Source organism: Talpa europaea, assembly GCF_964194135.1.
Source record: "Talpa europaea genome assembly, chromosome: 5".
Classification (NCBI taxonomy): Eukaryota; Metazoa; Chordata; class Mammalia; order Eulipotyphla; family Talpidae; genus Talpa; species Talpa europaea.
Window position 1 is genome coordinate 81,924,467 of NC_140071.1, and position 20,742 is coordinate 81,945,208.

Genomic DNA, 20,742 nt, shown 5'->3' on the forward strand with positions numbered 1-20,742 from the left:
TGTATTATTTGTATTTTATCCACATTTTCACCATGCTAATGAGACAAAGTATAAATTGTTAGCCTGGATATTATTTCCCCTGCACAGCCCCATGACATCTATTTTCTTCTCTTTTACCTTCCTGCCCACCTCAGAAACCTTATTTCATTTATTGATGTCCATAGATATTGTTTTGTCCGATTGTTCACTGTATAAATGTCCAATATTTGTCTTTATCATTCAGCTTACTTTACTGTGCACAGTTCCCTCCAACTCGTTCCACTTTGCTATAAATGGCAGTGTTTCATCTTTCTATATGGCAGAATGGTGTTCCACAGTGTGCATGTAACACATTCTTGATCACTGCTCTATCAGAGGCCACTCAGATTGTTTCCATGTCCTCTCTATTGTAAATAGTGTTTCAGTAAACACTATTATAGAGCATACAGTGTTTTGGATTGATGCTTTCAAATGCTTTGGATAGATGCCCAAGAGTGGATTTGCTGGGTCATATGGTATTTTCATTTTTAGTTTTTTGAGATAAATCCATATCACTTTCCTTTATAGCTGAACTAGTTTAATATTTTTATTACACCAACAGTGTAATTAGGTTTTTCTTTCTTTTCATCTTCTCTAGCACTTGTTGTTGGGAGTTTTTTTGTTTGTTTGTTTGTTTAAATCCGCCATTCTCAGAGGGATGAGAATGCTCTTTCTCTGTGGTTTTAACATGCATCTCTTTTATTGGAAGCGATGATAAACAATTTTTTCATATACCTACCTCTTTGCTGAATTATCTTTTCATATCTGCTGCCCATTTATTTAATTGGGTAGCTTAATTTTTGCTGTTGAATTTTGTGAATTTTTTAATATATCTTGGGTATTAACCCCTTGTCAGCTATGTAAAATGTAATATTTTCTCCTATTCAATAGGTATCTTTTCAATCTGCTACATTTTCTTTCACTGTGTAAAAGTTTTTTAGTTTGAGGTAATCTCAGTTATCTATTTTTCCTTTTATTTCCTTTGCCATAGGGGTCTCCAAAGATATCTTTATCATTGATGTCATGGAATTTATCACCAATCATAAATCTTTCTTCTATATAGTTTATTTTTCTAGGTCTCATATCTAGATATTTAATACATTTGGAATTTATTTTTGTGCATAGAGTTAAAGAATGATCCAACTCCATTATTCTACATGTGGCCTTAAAATTTTCCCATCAACATTTGCTATAGAGGTTCCCCTTTTCCCATTGTATGGTCTTGCTTTATCATAAACTGCTTTATCATAAATAAATGATATATTTGTGGGGTATACCTGGGCTTTCAGTTCTCTTCCATTGATCCATGTGTCCATTTTAATGTGACTACTATGTTGTTTTTAGTACTGTTATTTTATAGTATGAAGGTATATCAAATCAGGTAACATGATGCCCTTGCTTCTTTTCTTGTTTTCCAGAATGCTTTTGCTATATGAGGCTCTGCATGGTTCCATATTAATTTCAATATTTTTTGTTCAAGTTATTCAAAGATTGTTGCTGGTATTTTGGTTCCATCAAGATAGCTTTGATTTTGTTTTTAAATAAATTTAAAATTCTACATCATTTTGAACATTAATATTTTTATGATATATTAAAAGCATGTGTAAAGAAACTGAGTATGAAAAGACAGCTACAACAAAAATTGGAGTGTGAGCAAATGGAGGAAGATAGATTGCTTTTATTAGCTAAGAGTGCAATCACACAGAGGCACCCATGCAGGAATAAGGAGAATTTTATAAAAGGATGGTTTAGAAAGCTCCAAAACAGAGAAGGAACAACAGAGATGCATCATATGCTACAGTAATATGTATTTTTACATCATCAAACCGTCCGTCAGGATTATTCATGCCTCTTAAACATCTGCTGGTCCAATCAAACAAGCCTTCGCTGGGCATAGTTGCAGAGCTCAGGAAGGCACAAGGCAGTGCTGCCATCTTTTCAGCTATCTAGCTGATTGCCTGTTCTCTGAGATTCCTTACCATGCCTCTGAAGTGCCAAGTCCTAGTTATTCTGATGACTACTTAACACTGATCTACCACCATGTGCAACTAAATCATGTGAAACTAAATCCAAAATTCCACAAGGAATGGGTTCAACCTATCAGTGAAAATAATAGCCCATTTGAGTGCTTCTTCTTTCTCTGACCGGAAGGCAAGCTCTCCAGAGTCCATTGGGGATATTTCCTAAAAACACTTTGAAAGCTCACACATGTGCGCTGTGATTTTTAGAAAGCAGGATACTCCACTTAGGGAATAGAACAATCTCTGCAACAATGAAAAATGGTAGAAACAGGAAACGTCCTTCCTTAAGCATGTTCGGAGAGAATTTTCCATAATTTAAAGTTTATGTTTTCTAAAACTTAGATAATAGCTTGTTAAGACTTTAGCAAGTTTGTAGAAATAGTGCTTGCTACACGGCAGTCACTTTATGGCATAAGCTTCTTTTAGCAAATTTTCCAATGGTGCACAGCATGCATCTGTGACTGAGACAAAAATCAATGCTTATGGATTTAGCTGTGTAATCCTATCACTTGTTCTGTGAGATATGATTTGAAATGTAAAGTACGTTAAGACTTAAGTGAACTTGGAGGCATGGAGTCTCAGGGGCATTTCTTAGCATCCTATTTATTATTGATCAGACTATTTCTTCATTGTATATCTACTTCTTGCCCCAATTATCTTTCTTCCCGTTTAACAACATTTTTAAAATCATGTATGTCAGAACCACAAAGCTATCTTCAGTGCAAATATTTAGCTCCTACTTTTAAAACAAATAATAATTTAAAAGTTCTTCAATCATGAACATAATCATGTGGCTAATAGGGTTAATTCCTAAAAAAAAAAAAAAAATCTTGCAAAATAGTAGGCAAAATTTCTAAGTTTCAAGAAGAAAATTTTTTGAAGTTTTTGAAGAGGATTAAATATCTTCTTTGGAGACATAATACCAAAGTCAGTAAGTCATTTATATCAAAGTAACCTAAAATAAAACTAAATTATTGTGTTTAGTATCCACAAGAAGTCACCAATGCAAAATTTTAGAAACTGACTTTTAATCTAACTTAATTGAGATTTTTAATATTATATGCTTGTTCTCAAGTTGATTATGAAAGAACAAATAAATGTAATTTGAAATAGTCATAGTTACATGTTGTCATTTATTCATTCATTCATTAAATATCCCTCATAAGCTCTCTGTAAGAAGCAATCACTAACTAGAATTTATATAAGCCATATTTGCTTGTACATGCAAAAGGTTTGACTTTTTCCCTTTTTGTGATACCCTCAGGATATCACAATAATAGCTACAGTTGAAGCAATTTTTATAAGTGCTTTAGCCCAATTTGAGATAATATTTTTTCCCAGTTTTCAAATGTTGCTCCTATTTATCTCTATCAGAGAATCTGATTTTCAGTCCCATTTCTGAAAGTGGCCTACACTTTTCATTTACTGTAAGTCTTTCATATAGATGATTCATTTGCCAACTAAGCTGAATTCTAAAGACTCTAACTTTCATTCCCATTCTTTTTTTTTTTTTTTTTAGTAGAGGCGTGTTTTATTTATTTATTTGTTTTGTTTATACATGCACTGGGTACAGTCAGAAGCACGGGAGGGTGAGAGAATTCACCAGAGCCAGAGAGGGAGCAGAGCAGGCAGAAGGACTGAAGTACACTGCTGAGGGGAGCAGTGGTGGCAGGAGAGGTCTGCGCGCCATGCAGGACCCTCCTCCGCTTGCCGGGGAGCAGCCAGGGATCGTACTGGCGCTGCAGAGGCTGCAGGCAGCTTCGCAACCCAGTGCTCAACCGCTGCGCCACCGGGGAGGCCCTTCATTCCCATTCTTAACTGGGGGAAGACCATGGACTGCCAGTGAAAGTTGAGCCACACTCTATATAAACTACCTGTAATCTACACATACTTACTAAATCTTAGGTTTCTATTAACTAATGGTTTACAGACATAGAAGGTAGTGAAAATAAAAGAATATAGGTTTCCTTGTAAGGTAAGCAATAAATGACAATCATTCAAAACACGTTTGCCCAGATTCAGTGAACCTGTCTCATGGATGTGAGCTTTTCATGTTTTGATGCCGGTGTATATTTTTAAAGCTTGAAATTTATTGAGAAGGACTCCTTCCTAATATTATGAACTCTGTTGGTAATATCTACTTACACATGCAGTCTGAGTCTTTCCAAGTTATTTTTCCTTTAAAAGAGCAAATCCATAGAATGACTTTCAGCTACTATTAATCCATCTAAATGTAGGGCATGAATGTGAACACATCTGCCATCTGTCAGCTGAGAATTCCCCTGCCACGGCCCTGACCCCACTCCCTACAAGTCCTCTTGGGGCTCAGATAACTTAGGGAAAAGTCTTTCTTCGCTGGTAAGGAAGGAGTGCATTTAGACTAATCATTAAAACCCATTACCTAACAAAGTGCATGTTCTTAAGGAACACAGTGATACTTGCCAGTGTATTAATCAGCAAAATAGACTATGAAAAGGTGAGATTAGCAGTCTTAGAAAAGATCAGACTCCATGAGATGCCAAAGTAGTTTCAGTTGCCATAAATCTTCACCCAATTAGAGGGATTTTCTCTTAACAATTTAGAATTCTATCTGGATTTGATCTCTTGTTGCTACACACTGCATTATGTGAGGCTGGAACAATGACAAAGACTTTCCTGGAGCTTGATAAGGAGAATCATGTATTTGAATAATTGATCATTCAATTAGTAGAGCAAATGTTGAACAGTTAGACAGCTCTTTTTATCAATGTTGATGGGAAGTAATTGGTTATGGTTCATTATAAAGAAGGAAATTAAAAAGTGTGAATTTAAAAAAAGGATATAAAAATTAAACTTCCCACCAATAAAGACATCTTACTTCCTCTTTTTGTCATAGCTATTTGATTTCCTCAGTGTCATTACATTCCAAAACATAATCAACCAACTGATTACATTCCCTGAATATTACTGGAGAGAGTGATTTGCTTATACAAACTGTGTCTAATGTTAAATATTACTGCAGTGTTGAGGCCTGTGACTAGAGAATGATATTAGCAGGTCACTGGGTTTAGCCTAGAACACTACCTAAGAGTCAAGCAAGCAAAACCTTTTTTTAGGGGCACTGCAGAACCCTGTTTTCTAGGGGTACTGGAATATGTTACTCTTCCCTCAATTTGTTAGAAGAAATTATATTTTCAAGAAAAATGTTTATCTCTTAAATGAACACATTTGAATCTTTAGTCCTATAATAATGATGGTGTATGATATATTATGGACAATAGCATTACTTTATTCTAAAAGTAATTTGAAAATACTTGATAAAAAAAAAACCCTGTGTAATTACAACCTCAGCTTATTTCATGTTAAATTTAATCCAATATCAAAAGACTGTATTGTGATTCAATATGATGTACGTGCAATTTTTCTATCATAGTAAAAATTACAAAATCCTTACTTTATTAAATAAAAAAATAAAAGGAAATTGCTAAAAGTGTAAATTGATCACTGGTTCTCAAGCTGACCTTGTTTAAAACCAACATAAGTATTGAAATGCAAGCATCAGACTTATATATTTACTTGTCCATGTAGAAGATCAGAATAAATTTGATTAAAATATTATTGTTTTAAAATAACAATCTGGTGGTGCAGGCGGTTGAGTGCAGGGCTGTGGAGCAGCTGTCCACAGCCTCTGCAGTGTTGGTTCGATCCCCGCCAGCCTCAGAGCAACCCACATGGCGAGCAGACCTCTCCTGTCTTGCACGCTGTTCCCATCAGCAGTGTATTTCGTTAGCCTGCCTGTTCTGTTCCCTGCTCAATCTCTAGTGAATCCTCTCACCCTCCTGCTCATCTGGACTGTAACCCGCTTTTGTATAAATAAAATAAAATCTTTTAAAAAAAATAACAATCTATTTCCTTTTAGACTCATATCAAGTAACCTGCTTCCTTGAGTAGAATATGAATCACATTATTGCTCAACAATGCAAGATGTATAGCAAACATATTTCACTGACAAATTATGATATATATATATATTCATATATATTTATGTGTATGTGTATATATATATGTATACATACATATCAAGATTATCTGAACATGTATATGAGATTTAGCTGTATCTTAAGGGTAAAATAAAAATAATAATAAATCAAAGCTTTTATTTTTATTCCTCTTATATAAATATACTAAATAATGTATTGTGTTATAATTGCAGGTACTATGAATAACATAATATAAAATAGCATTAAATAGTGAACACCTTATTTCATCATTCCTGGATTTAAAGGCAGTTTCTTAAGAATTTTGCCATCGTGTTGAAATGCAATGTAAAATTCTAAAAGAAAATACCAAGAGCTCTGCATCATCTTAAAGGATGCACTCCCCCATCACACACACACTTCATTATACCTGTACATTTAAAAAAAAAATCATTATCTGCAACCTTCTAGGAAACACTGTTTTTCTTACTGCTTTCACTTTTTTTTTGGTATATTTTGCTTTTAGGGGTATTAATGTAAACATTTAAAGGCAGGATATACTCTCCAAAGAATATTTAGGTTCACAACATAATAAGCCATGTGAATAAAATGGTGTCACTTTAATAAAATGGGCTTTGATGTTTAAAAAAAAAAAGAATCTTGCCATCGAGAATTTTTACTTTTTATTTTAAAAGAGGTGTTTTGAAAATAAAACATTAACTGTCTTATTTTAATGTTCTTATTAAAATGAGTGTGAAATGTTATCAAATATCTTTTTTTTTTTTAAGATTTATTTATACAAGCACTGGGTACAGTCAGAAGCGCAGGAGGGTGAGAGAATTCACCAGAGCCAGAGTGGGGAGCATAGCAGGCAGAAGGACCTAAGTACACTGCTGAGGGGAGCAGCAGGCAGCAGGAGAGGTCTGCATGCCATGTGGGACCCTCGCCGGTGGCTGGGGATGGAACCGGTGCTTCAGAGACTGCAGGCAGCTTCGCAGCCGAGTGCTCAACCGCTGCCCCACCAAGGGAGGCCCCAATTATCTTTTTAACTCAAATTAGTTATGTAATGTTCTGGTGGTGATTCAGCTTGGCATGTGATATGGGAATGCTTTATAACAATCATTGCATTTTTTTCATTGCTCTTTTTCACTGAAGACATATATCTATAAAATTCTTGAAAATGTTTTATTTTTAAATAATCCATTCCTGCTTTTTCACTTTGTCTGGGACTGTGGAAAATTTGTCAAATTTGTTTAGCAAAGATTCTTTGATATTGGTTTATTGTTAATTTTAACTAAGGTTTATTTTTATTTTTTTCAAACATTTTTATTAGTTTTGCAGTCATTTACATGTCTGTATAACTTTAGAGCTACATTTTTATTCCTCCAAATGTGCACATGCTACTTTCACCCACCACTCCTGTGCTAATGCTTTATTCCCTTCCTACCCCCAGCCCCTTTCCCTCAGCCCCTGTACCCTCTGGCAACCAATATATTTTCCACTAGATCTAAAAATTGTTTTTGTTGTGCGTTTGCAGTATGTGGTTTTTGTTTATTTATATTCCACAGATAAGTGAAACCATCCAACATCTGTCTTTCAATAGCTGACTGATTTCAATTACCACAATCACCTCGAGGTTCATCCATTCTGTCTCAAGAGGTACTTTCATCATTTTTAATAGCTGAGTAGTATTCCACTGAGTATATATTTTACTATTTATTTATCCAGTTGTCTGTTGTTGGGCACTTTGATTCTATGACTTGGTAATTATGGAAAGTGTTGCAATGAATATAGGAGTACATACATCTTTTCTTATTAGTGTTTTCATATACTTTGGGAAATAACAAGAAAAGGTTTTGCTGGATCATTTAGGATTTCCACTTTTATTGATTTTTTCACTTTTATTTTTTAAAGGGCTCTCCATATGATCTTCCATAGAAGCTATACTAAATTGCATTCCCACAAATGAGTGCTCCTTTTTCTCTCCATGTCCTTACCAACATTTGTTGCTTCCATTCTTAGTGATAGAGACTATTCTCACAGATTTAGAAAAAAATCTGCGATATTTTTATGCCATTGTGTTTTTGATTTCATTCCCCTTATAATAAGTAATGTTAAACAATTTTTTGTGTGTTATCAGTATGTCTTCTTTGGAAAGTGTCTTGGTCTGCCCTTTCTTAAATTAGTTTGTCTGGTTTTTTTTGTCATTGAATTGTCTAAATACTTATTTTTGAGATGAACCCTTTGTCAGATCTGTGGTGTGCAAATATCTTCTCTCATTCTGTTGACTGCTTTTTTGTTTTTGTGATGCCTGATTTTGAGGTACAAAAGCTTTTTAGTTTGAAGTAGTCCCACTTATTTATTTTTGCTTTATTTCACCTGCCATGGAATTGAATCCTCAAATTTGTCTTTGAGGTAGATGTCCTATAATGCATTCCCTATGTTTTCTTCTAAGTATTTTATGGTTTCAATTCTTATATCCAAATTTTTGATCCATTTTGTTCTTTTTAAAAAAGGTTTATTTATATATGCATACAAGAGCTGGGGTACAGGCCAGAGGCATGGGGGATGAGAGGACTCATCAGAGACAGAGTGGCGAACAGAACAGGCAGATTGACTGAAATACACTGCTGAGGGGAGTGGTGGGCAAGTCAGGAGAGATCTGCTGTGCCACGTTGCTCACTTGCCAGCTGGGGATTGAACTCATGCTGCAGAGGCTGCAGACTGCTTCATAGGTTGTGTTCCAACCCCTGTGCCACTAGGGGGGCCCTTTAATCCATTTTGAATTAATATTTGTGTATGAAGTAAGGTATAGATCTAGTTTCATTTTGTGAATATGTGGGTATACATGTTTCCCAACACCTGTCAAACACTATTTGTATTTGTGTGTATGCCACAGGCCTGTGCTTGTGTTTCTGTTCCAGTATCATACTGCTTTGATTGTTGTTGCTGTGTAGTATAGTTTGGTGCCAGGGAGAATGATTCATACCTCTGTTTTCTTCTTTCTCTCAGGATTGTTTTTACTGTTTGATGTCTTTCATGGTTCCATACAAATTTTATAACTGTTCTAAAAAAAAGTTCTTTGAAAAAAGTCTTTGGGATTTTGATAAGTATAGCATTGAAACTATAAATTACTTTGAGGAAAATAGCCATTTTAGCGATATCTCTTTTTCCAATCAATGAGCATGGGATATTTTTCTACTTTGCATTTTCTTTTAACAGATTCTTTTAACGTACGTGTGTGCATATATATATATATGTGTGTGTGTGTGTGTGTATGTATATATACATACATATATGCATACATACATACATACATATACTTCCCTTACTTTATTAAGTTTACTCATGCTATTTTATTTTGCATGAGATTTTATATAGGATTGTGTTTTTTAAAAGATTTATTTATGCAAGAACTGGGGTACAGGCCAGTGGTGTGTGGGGGGAGAGGATACACCAAAGACAGGACAGTGAGCAGAACAGGCAGACAGACTGAAAACACTGCTGAGGGGAGCAGAGAGGTGAGACAGGAGAGGTCTGCCATGCCATGTGGGTATCTCCCTGGCTGGCCAGGAATCAAACCCGCACTGCAGAGGCTGCGGACAGCTCCGCAATGCAGCACTCAACACACTGCACCACCCGGGAGGCCCTATATAGGATTATTTTAATTTCTATTTTTTCTGCTTCATTGTTTGCATATAGAATGAAACTGATTTTGTACATTAAATTTTGTATCCTGCACTTTACTATATTCATTTATTATTTCTTATAATTTTGTGGTGGAATATTTTTTTGTGTTCTATACACATGTCACGTAATCTGTGAATAGTAGTAGTTTCATGACTTTTTTCTAAATCAGATTCAGTTTGTATACTTTTTCTTGCCTAATTGCTGTCTAAGACTTCCATTACTAAGTTGAACAGTATTGGTGACAGTGAACATCCTTGCCTTGATCCTGATCTGAGTAGGGATGTTTTCAGTTTTTTTACCATTGGGTATGATATTAAATATGGGTTTGTCATATATGGCTGTTATGATATTTAGATAAGTTCCTTTAATTCTCACTTTATTTGTTTTTTAAAATTATTAATGGATATTGAATCTTGTTGAGTGCTTTTATGACATCTATTAAAATGAAATTTTATCATCATTTTTGATTAAAGCTCTTTTATTTATTTTTCTAGTTTCTTATTTTTAATTTATTTGTTATTGAAGTACTATTGTTTTACATTCTTGCTGGTGTTTTGACAATATAGGTTTCCCCCCTATATTATTGATATATTAAGGCTTGTTTACCACCACATTTCCTTATGCTGCCTCCCACTACCCCTCTGAAAACCACAGATCTATGCTTAGTTTTCAAGGGTTGGCTTTAAAGTTTGTCTTCATCTGACCCTTTGTTTTTTCTGTATTCTACCTTTGATGTCATCTGGTATTTATCTTTTTATGTTTAGGTATTATATATTATATTTAGGTATTAAATCTTCATTGAAGTTTAGGTACGATTCATTGGAGAAGCAATCTAATCTTGGAATCCTGTTCTTAGAAAGATTTTTTTTATTACTCTTTCAGTTTCTACCTTTGTGCCTGGAATGTTTAGCTTAGTTAATTCTGCTTTATTCTTGGAAGGTCCTGTGAGTCTCAGAATTTGTGCAGTGTGCTCTGTTGTCCCGTTTGTTTACAGAGCACACTGCACAAATATAGTTATACATATAGGTGTGTGTGTGTACTAGTAGTAGGTTCTTATTATCCTTAGTATTTCTGCAGTTATGTAGTTTAACCTTTTTTTTTTAATTTAATTTTATTTATTTGGGTTTTCTCTCTTCTTACTCTAGATAAGGGCTTAGCTATTTTGTTTATTATTTCAAAAAAGCAGCTCTTGGTGTCACTGATGTTTTTGTTTTTTGTATGTTTGTGTGTGTTTTATAACTGCTCTGTATAACTAGGTATCCCTCTGTTATGTGTGTATGTATTAATGACAGTTATGTCTTCTTGAATTGTTCCTTGATCATTATGCATAATCCATCTTTGTTCTTGATTAGTTTATCTGAAAGTCTAGTTCATCAGATATGAGAATAGCAGTTCTTACTTTTTTTCACTAATTATTGACTTACAGCAACTTGCTCCAACCTTTTACTTTAAGTTTGTTTTTGTCCTTCAGTTTTAAATGTGATTCTTATAAGCAAGGTATTGTCAAAAACATTTTATCCTGATTTGTCATTCTGTGGCTTTTAATTGTTTTTTTTTTTTTCCTTTTGTTTCTCTCTCATTATTTCATTTGGATGAATTCCCCTATTGATTCTCTCTGTTCCTTCATTTCTTCTTTGTGCCTTCATTCTAGACTTTTGGTTACTAGTTACTATGGGGAATACAATAAATTTAATATGTCTGAAAAAGTCCTTTATGAGTTGATACTGATTGGTCAGTATTTAACTATGAAGGCTCTGCCCTTCTCTTCCTCTTCTTTAGTGTTTTGTTTTTGACTCATAACATTACTATTTTTTTTTAGTTTTATTTTATTTATTTATGCATACAAGAACTGGGGTATTGGCCAGAGGTGCAGGGGGATGAGAAGATTCACCAGAGACAGAGTGGGGAGCGGAAGAGGCAGATTTACTGCAATACACTACTCAGGGAGCAACGGGCAAGGAGAGGTCTGATGGATCATGTGGGTTAGCTCCCTGACCTGGGATCGAACTCAAGTCCCAGTGGCTGGTGATAGCTTGATAGCATTGAGACTTTAACCCCTGCACCACTAGGAAGACCCAACTCATATCATTCTTATTTGTGCTTCTGATTTTGTTTTCCTATTCTCACTTTGCTCAAGGTTATCATTTCATTTTCCTTCTCTTGTAAAAGAACTCTTTTCAACATTTCTTATAGGGCATGTCTGGTGGAAGTAAACTCCTTCAGAATCTATTTGTTTGGGAGGACACTTTATTTTACATTCATATTTGAATGATAATTTTTCAAGATAGAGTGTTCTTGGCTGGAAATTCTTCTCTTTTAGGATTGTGAGCACTTCATTGCACTCTTTTCTTGCCCAGAGGAGATTGAAGCAAAATCTGATGCAAGCCTTATTTGGTAAATGACCTTTGTATTCTGTCTGCCTGCAATATTTTTCTTCATTTTTGATTTCTGTTACATTTAACACATGATGTGTTGGATGGCTTGTTTTGCATTTAAAAATTTAGGTATTCTTTCTGCTTTCTGGACATACATGCTTATTTAATTCCTTAGGTTTTAGGCAGTTCTCAAATATTATTTCTTTAAAGAAATCTCTGCTTCCTTTTCCCTCTTTACCTTCTGAAATGCCAATTATGCTTATGTTTCCTCTTCTAATTTAGTCTGGTATTTCTCATAAAATTTATTCATTTTTTCTGGAATCTTTATTTGACAAATCTATATTTGTCTTCATTTCATTAAGAATTTCTGTGTTTTTTAATATTTTCAATCTCTTGTTAAAGAATACTTTGTGTTCCTGAATCTCCTTTCTAAGATCTTGGTACCCGATGTCTGTCTTTGACTAACTTATTGGCTGTCCAACAACTAATTTAACATTTTCATTATTATTTTGCAGTCTTTATCCATGTCCTCTATTTCTCTATCCTTTATGGACGTCTCTAAATTTCTATTCTTCTTCTGTTTTCCCATCTTGTTTTCAGTTGTTCCTTGTATCCTTAGGCATGTCTGATAATGTTGTTAATTTGTTTTGTCTTGTGTTTTGCAATTTGGGGTCTTCAGGTTTAGTTTTATTTGTTTTTCTTCTTCTTTTTTTTTTACCTTGGCAGGATTTGCAGGCAGGAGGGAGGCTGCAACTTAAATATTTTGTCTCAGCCTCATTGAGAAGTATCTGTGGCTCCAGGGTGAAAGTTCACCTCAGCCTCTTTTCCTTTCTCTCAGCAGCAAACTACATTCATGTTTCAGTTATCCTGCTCCCTCCCTGCTTAATTTATGTTCCACCAAGTTTGAGTCTCCTGGCAAGGGGAGATAGGTGTGGTCCATAGGGCTCAAGCACAGGGACTCAGTGTCACTTTCCAGGCGTGTCCATCTGGCAAATCTGGTTGTCAGTATGTAAATCCCCAAGTCTAGAAGGTAACCAATGGAAAAAAAAATGTGTTCTGTAGATAGAGATTCTGGAGGTTTACAGGGATGCCCACATAGGAGGCTGCAAGGCCTTCATGGCAACTAAGGGATTGGGCAATAGAAAATGAATGCATTAGCTCTCTGCATGTCTGCTTAGAACTCACCATGTATTCAGAGCACTTAAAGAATAATAATTTGGACCTTAGCCATACAGTAAATCCATGGAAAGTGTATTTGTCAAAATAAGAGGATAAAAAAGCTTTTTATTTAGTAGTTTGTTGGGTTTAAGTACTTAGACTTATGTAGGTCTCCATATATACCCTTGTCTTAGGTGCTATGAGTGTGACATATCTATTTTGAAATTTTATTTTCATTAGATTATATTTAAATGCATTGAGATCAGACCGTGAGATGCTGCTTTGACATTCCTTTCCTTTTTTCTTAATTTCAGAGTACAAACCTCCCAAGTTTGTGCTGGGATGTAGACCTGCTTACAGTATAACTGAAGGGCTAATTCACATCTCTTCTTTACCAAAAAATAATAAATGGAGGCTAACTAGAGATCAAGTCTCATCTATAATGATTCAATTAGAGATTGCCATCAAAGCAACTCATTTTATATAGAGTTACTTCACAAAACAATATTAAACATTATTTTTACTCTTGGCTTCTTTTTTTTTTTATAAAGAATTATTTTTATTTATACAAGAACTGGGTACAGGCCAGAGGTACGGGAAGGTGAGAGGATTCACCAGAGACATGGTGGGGAGCAGAACAGGCAGACGGATCAAAGACAATGCTGAGATTAGCAGCCGGTGAGACAGGAGAGGTCTGCAGTGCCATGTGGGTATCTCCCTGGCAGGCCGGGAATCGAACCTGTGCTACAGATGTTGCGGACAGCTTCACAGCACTGTGCTCAACCTGCTGTGCCACAGGGTAGGCCTGGTTTCTTTTTTAAAAAATTTATTTATTTATACAAGCACTGGAGTAGAGGCCAGAGATGTGGGAGGGTGAGAGAATTCACCAGAGACAGAGCAGGGAGCAAAACAGGCAGACAGACTGAAAGCACTGCTGAAGGGAGTATCGGATGAGAATGGAGAGGTCTGGCGGGCCATGTGGGAATCTCCCTGGCTGGGAACTGAACCCGTGTTGCAGAGGCTGCAGACAGCTTCATAGCACTACGCTCAACCTGCTGCACCACCAGGGAGGCCCCCAGCTTCTTATTTTGAAGCTTACCATTGTTCAGCACCCATAAAGAAGTTAATGGTCATATTCCACTCTTTCTACATTTTTAATAACAGTCAGTGATTTCCACTCTCTATTCCATAATCTAAGAGCTAAGCCCTTTGTTTCCTAGAGGGGTCTATTCACTTATTTATTAGTTATTGATGGGTTTACTCTATGTCAATCACAGTACTAGTACTGAGGACACAGCCATGAAACGAACACTACTGGGGCATTTGAGAGGGGAATTAGATAAAAGTCATTAACATATCGACATGTTATAATATGTGGATATAGAGGTGATGAAGGAGAGAGAGACAATCAGGGAAGGCTTGGGAAATGGCATTAAAAAGGGGTCAGGATAAGTTGAGAGAGTAAACAGGAAAGTGACTCTTCTGATAAGACTAGCTGTAGACTTCTATGTCCATGCTTGCTCTGACACAGGGTAACCTTGCTTCCACAGTCTCAGTGGAGCTTTATGCCCTGGGGCAGCATGGCACGGGAATCACTGCTGCCACCATCACTGCCATCCTCCAATTTCAGCCTGTGGGGCCACAGGTGGCAGGCCATATAATGCCCACCACCCACTGCCACTTGTACTGCCAAAAGCAGTGCTCTGGGGCCTGTCACCAGAGGCCCACGAGAGGATTACTCCGGTGCTCAAACCCAGCTAGTGCCTGCTGGCTAACAAGCCTGGCCAGTATTGGGCCCAAGTGTAAAGCATCTTGGAGGCTGCAGGGAGACCTGGGTGCTGCCAGAGGCAGTGCTCCGGGTGGCAGCTGCCACTACCACTACCACCACCACCGGAATCTTGGGGGCTCCAGGACCCTAGCACAGGCTGGAACTGGGGGAGCGGCTGGCAGGTCCCGCTGCCACTGCCTCTTTTGGAGCAGAGCACCACTGCTTTTCTGATGGCTCCTGCTGCTTAGCCAGCAGTGGGAAAGAGCGGGACTTGTCCCCGGGTTTGTGCTGTGGGCCTCAGGCTCCATATATGCGTTTAGGGAGGGAAGATTAGATATAACTTCTGAAATATCATGGAGAACATTATGTCTGCACTTTTGTTCCTGGATTCAGCTAATTTAGGCCTCAAATACATGGATGTCAAACATTTAGAAAGCAGCTGTTCTTCTAAATGTATTAAGCAATTTACTTTAGGTAATGTAGCCTATAAAATTTTAATTTTGGATTAAATAAACCATATCTTTCAGCATGCCTATTGCACCTTGATATTCAAAAGATGAATGAGCGTATTTAGTGAATTTCTTCGCAGGATGCTCCACTGGAGAAGGGTCAATAGTTTTTTAATGAAAGTAGTCAATAGCAATTCCTCTTCGGAAGCTCCAGAAAATTAGCATTAAACAACAGGCATGAACATCTGGGGGGGTTTACATGCTATGTGATAGGATAGTTACATGTTTTAGGAAATGGTTCCAGGAGGCATTGTCTTGAAGAGGTAACTGATAGGAAACAGTGTAGCTGCCCTGGATCTGGTGCTGGCTGCATTATAATCTAGAAACCAATAAAAGAAAAACACATACCTTGAAAACCTTGGCTCAGAAATGCAGAACATGGTATTTATTAATAAATTGCCAAAGATTAGTAAGTGTTATTTCATTTTAATGCTTGTTTGGAGGAGAACAGATGTTACCCTGGGTAAAAATTCAGAATTAAGTACCCATTTGATATATCTCTACTCAAGTGTCTTTTTTTTAAGATTTATTTATTTTGTCCGAGAACTGGGGTACAGGCCAGATGCGCGGGAGGGTGAGCGAATTCACCAGAGCCAGAGTGGGGAACAGAACAGGCAGACTGACGAAGCACACTGCTGAAGGGAGCAGCGGGAGGAAGGAGAGGTCTGCGCGCCATGTGGGACACTCGCCTGGCGGCTGGGGATCGAAACGGCGCTGCAGAGGCTGCAACAGCTTCGCAGCAGCGCTCAACCGCTGTGCCACCGGGAAGGCCCTCTACTCAAGTGTCTTGTGCTATGTACTGTGAGGCTTTGAGCTTGCTTTCTTTTTTTTTTTTTAAATGACTTCTTCTGACTTTTTTTGTTTTTTTAAAGATCTATTTATTTATTTATACAAGCACTTGGTACAGTCAGAAGCATGGGAGGGTGAGAGAATTCACCACAGCTGAGCGGGGAGCAGAACAGGCAGACTGACAAGGGAGTAGTGGGTGCAGCAGGGGAGGTCTGGGCGCCATGTGGGACCCTCGCTGGCTGGCCAGGGATGGAACCGGCGCTACAGAGGCTGCAGGCAGCTTCACAGCCCAGTGCTCAACAGCTGCGCCACCGGGGAGGCTCTGAGCTTGCTTTCTTCTATGAGTTCTTATGTAACCACTGTTTTCCCTATGCTTTGCACATATTAACTCATTTAATCTACATAATGTTTTGAAGGTAATCATAAAAAAATTTCTGAACTTAAATGAATAAATGAATAAACAAACAAATAAATAAAACAGGAATGGAGAAGTTAAGTAAGGTAAGTAATTCACACAGGCATTAGTGATAACTCAGACAATGTAGATGTAGAGCCTAGTTCTTAACTGACAGATAGCGAAAGCACGTATCCATGGTCCAGAGCAAAATGAATCTGTGATATGAGCCACTACCCACTATGGTCATGCAGTGCAGAGACTAAAAATCTAATAGAAAAATTTGCCATCTTTCTGACAGAAGAAACAAGGGCCCAAGGCAACAACAACAACAACAAAAAAAAACTCTGGGAAAAGGGAAGACTAGGTTGGCGGGTCCTCACCTGCATGATTATAACTTCAGGACATGACTCGAGCAGACACATTGGGAGAAAAACAATTACAGGGTTTATTAACAGGGAGTGAAAAGAGAAAGAAAAGGAGAGAGGAGAGACTGTGAGAGGAGAGAGAGATATTAGAGAGAGACAGAGAGACAGACACTAAAGGCCGGCACATGGCTGATGCAGTCTGGACTACCCCAGATAGTGTCCCTGGTTCAGAGTCCAGAGTCCAAGCAGTAGTGATCATGTCAAGGTGGTGCCTGATGGGCTGAGAGACTAAAGCCTGCTGCACACATGGAGGAAAAAGCAGGTGGAGAGGGCTGTTCTGCTTCGGGCTGTTCCTAAGGGAAAATCTGGGAGCCAGGATCCCCACACACAGAGAAAGAGAGAATAAGGGAGGATCATAGGAGGCCAGGAACCAAAGCTGCAGGAACTGCCCAAACCTGAAAAGCAGAGCTGGATTGGAAATGCTGCCACCCATAGGAAGAAGAGCTGGCCAGCTGTGTGTTTTGAGGCTTTTAAAATCCCATGGCCTCTCTGCTCCTCTCCATTTCCAGTAGTGTTGTCACTCGGGACCTCAAGAGGTGGCGCCAGACCATGTGCCAATGCTCTTTCTGGCTTGGGTGGTATCTAGGTGACAAACATGAAAGCACTTCGGGGCAGACCTGACTGTCCATCCAAAAGGGCTGAGAGCACACTGACACCCTCTAGGGCATAGGGATGCAGGGTCCAGCCACCCTGAGGCATTGCTTTAAGCTGAGCAGCTCCAACAATTATGCTGCATCTTCCTTATCCTTTAGGCTAACCAAAGGTCTTGATTTTTTCCAATTCTAATCTCAAACCCATTAGATCATAAAGTAAAACTATTTTATTATTTAGACAATATGGGTTTATAAGCTGTATTTGATTCAGATGTATAAGTTCACACAACTTCATTCATGTGCTATGTTCCATACCACGCCCACCACTCAGTCCTCCCCCAGAGCCCCTTATGCCTCCTCTTTCTCTGCTCTCCACCTTCCCCCTTCCCTTCTGGTATCCTCAAGTTTACACTTAAAGTTCTAAGATTTTGTTTTTCTTGACCCTTTGGCCTTTCTTCTTTGTATTTCATGTGTGAGTGGTAACATCTGGCATTTGGTCTTTCCTTTTAACTAATTTTGCTTAATCCTTTCCAATTCTGTCCATGTTATTGAGAATGTAATGCCTTCCAATTCTGTCCATGTTATGAGAATGTAAAGAGTCCTTTTTTTTTTTTCTTTTTTGGATGATTAGTATTTCATAGAGTATCTTTAGTGCATCTTCTTGATGCACTCATCTGTCTTTGGGTGCTTGGGTTGTTTCCATAACACAACTATTGTTGATTGTGCTGCAGTGAACATGGAAATGTATATATCCCTTTAAATTAATGTTTTTGCATTCTTTGTATAGATGCTTAGGTGTAGAATTGCTGGATCATATGGTAGATCTACTCTAATTTTTAATATTTTGAGAAATCTCTATACTGTTTTCCATAAGGGCTAGGCCAGGCTAACATTCTCACCAACAGTGTGGGAGGGTTCCTTTTTCTCCAAACTCTTGCCAATAATTGCTGTTTCTGGTTTATTTGATATAGACCATTTTCATAGGTATGAGGTGGTACCTCTTGAATTTGATTTTTATTTCCTTTATGACAAGTATTGATGGATGTGTCTTCATGTGCTTCTTGGCCATTGTAGGTCTTCTTTGGAGAAATGTCTATTTAGCATTTCTGCTCATTTTTTTGAGTGGGGTTTGGTGGTTTTGAGTTGAATGAGTTCTTTGTAGATCTTGCATATTAGTCCTTTGTCTCATATAGGATGTGCAAATATTTTCTCATATTCTGTAGTGTCTTTTCACTTTAAAAATAGTTTCTTTCAATGTCTAGATGATGTTTACTTTGATACAGTCCTTTTTGTTTATCTTTTGGTTTTGTTTTGTTTGCTGTTGGAGTCAAGTCCTCAAAGACATACATGAATTTTAACTACAGGTTCAACAAATGTCAAGGCACAATAAGTCTTCCTTATGCAAAATGTGTTTGCATCACTTTTAAAAGTAGTTTGCATTTTCTTGTTTAAAATTTCCAAGTTTTTTTTTTTTTTTGACACTATTTCTATCAATATGTAACATTTGGAAAAAAATCTGCCCAATGACATTTTGGTGAGGAGCCTAATGTAGCTGAGTGAAAACTGCTTAACGGAAGCATTACTGGAAACAGACAGGCTTTCTATTCACCTTTGAGGGCACTCTTCCCAGTTAAAAGAAGGAAATTGGTCATAAATATTGAGCCAAGAAAGTTTATCTGTTTCCCCTATAGCATTTTAATAATGAAAAGTGAAAAGAAAATCAATGTTTGCCTATTTTCTAATGTCAACTCTTGTTTATTTCATTGTCTAATTACCGTTTGACATACCGTGTAGAGTCTTAGAGCATGTAGAATTCACCAGTGTCCTGAACCAAATTCTTAAGCTGTGATTCTGTTAGATCTCTTAAGCTTAACTGTGAGAGACAAAGGGAGCTGCAAAAATACAAAGGACCTTTGTAATGTTCTAGAAGTCTTGATTTCATAGATGATATTTGACTTTTTAAGTCTATCCCAAATTAATATCAACTGTTTAAAAATATTAGGTAATAATAAGTCTTCAGATATTCTGATATTGGCTTCATATAGGCTATTTAATCTTTCTTAGTCTTTTCTGCTTTACACCTGAGAAAAGGAGAAAACCCTTAGAAATAGGTAAATACTAACTGCATTATTTTAAGAGTAGCTGAGATTTTGCCAGCTAAAGGATTGGTAATTAGGCAAGGAATGAGTATATCATGGAAACAAAGTTACAAAGAACAACAGCATTCAACAAATTTATTTATTTACTCAACAGATATCTATTGAATACTTAGTATAATCTAGAAACCATACCAGCCATTTGCATTGATAAACATATAGATGAGCAAAATAGATAAAATCCCTTATTCTGACAGGATCAAAATTCTGATGAAATAAAATTTAAAATAAATATTAAACGAATAAAATTCTTGGTAGGTTGGAAGGTGACTTGATGGAGGGTGTGGTATGGTAACATACATTTGAAAAGGTGGGATCCTATATTTTTGAATCATACACAGTGTTGTATACCAATGTTATTTTAATACAAAAATTATAAAACAAAATAATGAGAACTTAGGAGTTGGGAGTACTGGTGGGGAAAGTAAGGTTATAATTATTATGTTAAGATTAATAAAAATTTGGGCCTCCCCTGGTGGCTCAGGCAGTTGACCGCTGTGCTGTGAAGCTGCCCACAGTCTCTGCAGCACCAGTTCAAACTCAGCCAGTCGGCGAGTGTCCCACATGGCGCTGCAGACCTCTCTTGTCTCGCCCGCTGCTCCCCTCAGCAGTGTATTTCATCAGTCTGCCTGTTCTGTTCCCCGCTCTGTCTCTGGTGAATCCTCTCACCCTCCCGCAAATCTGGCCTTTACCTCGGTTCTTGTATAAATAAATAAATCTTAAAAAAAAAAAAAGATTAATAAGAATTCAAGCCCAGGAGTAAAAATCCTATGTTCTGATTAAGGTGGGAGATGTCATATGAGACTGGAAAAGTGAAGCAGAGCCATTTTATAAAGGACTTTGATTACAAGTAGAAGATGATCGACTTTGGGCCTCCCTGGTGGCTC

The 20,742-nt window shown here is 37.2% G+C and overlaps 1 protein-coding gene across 2 annotated transcripts in view; it reads left to right on the forward strand.

Moving 5' to 3' along the window:
• UNC5C (unc-5 netrin receptor C) overlaps window positions 1-20,742 on the forward strand; it is a gene marked incomplete at both ends in the record, with an annotated part of 418,359 nt that overhangs the window by 192,106 nt on the left and 205,511 nt on the right. The gene's annotated exons all lie outside the window — the stretch shown is intronic.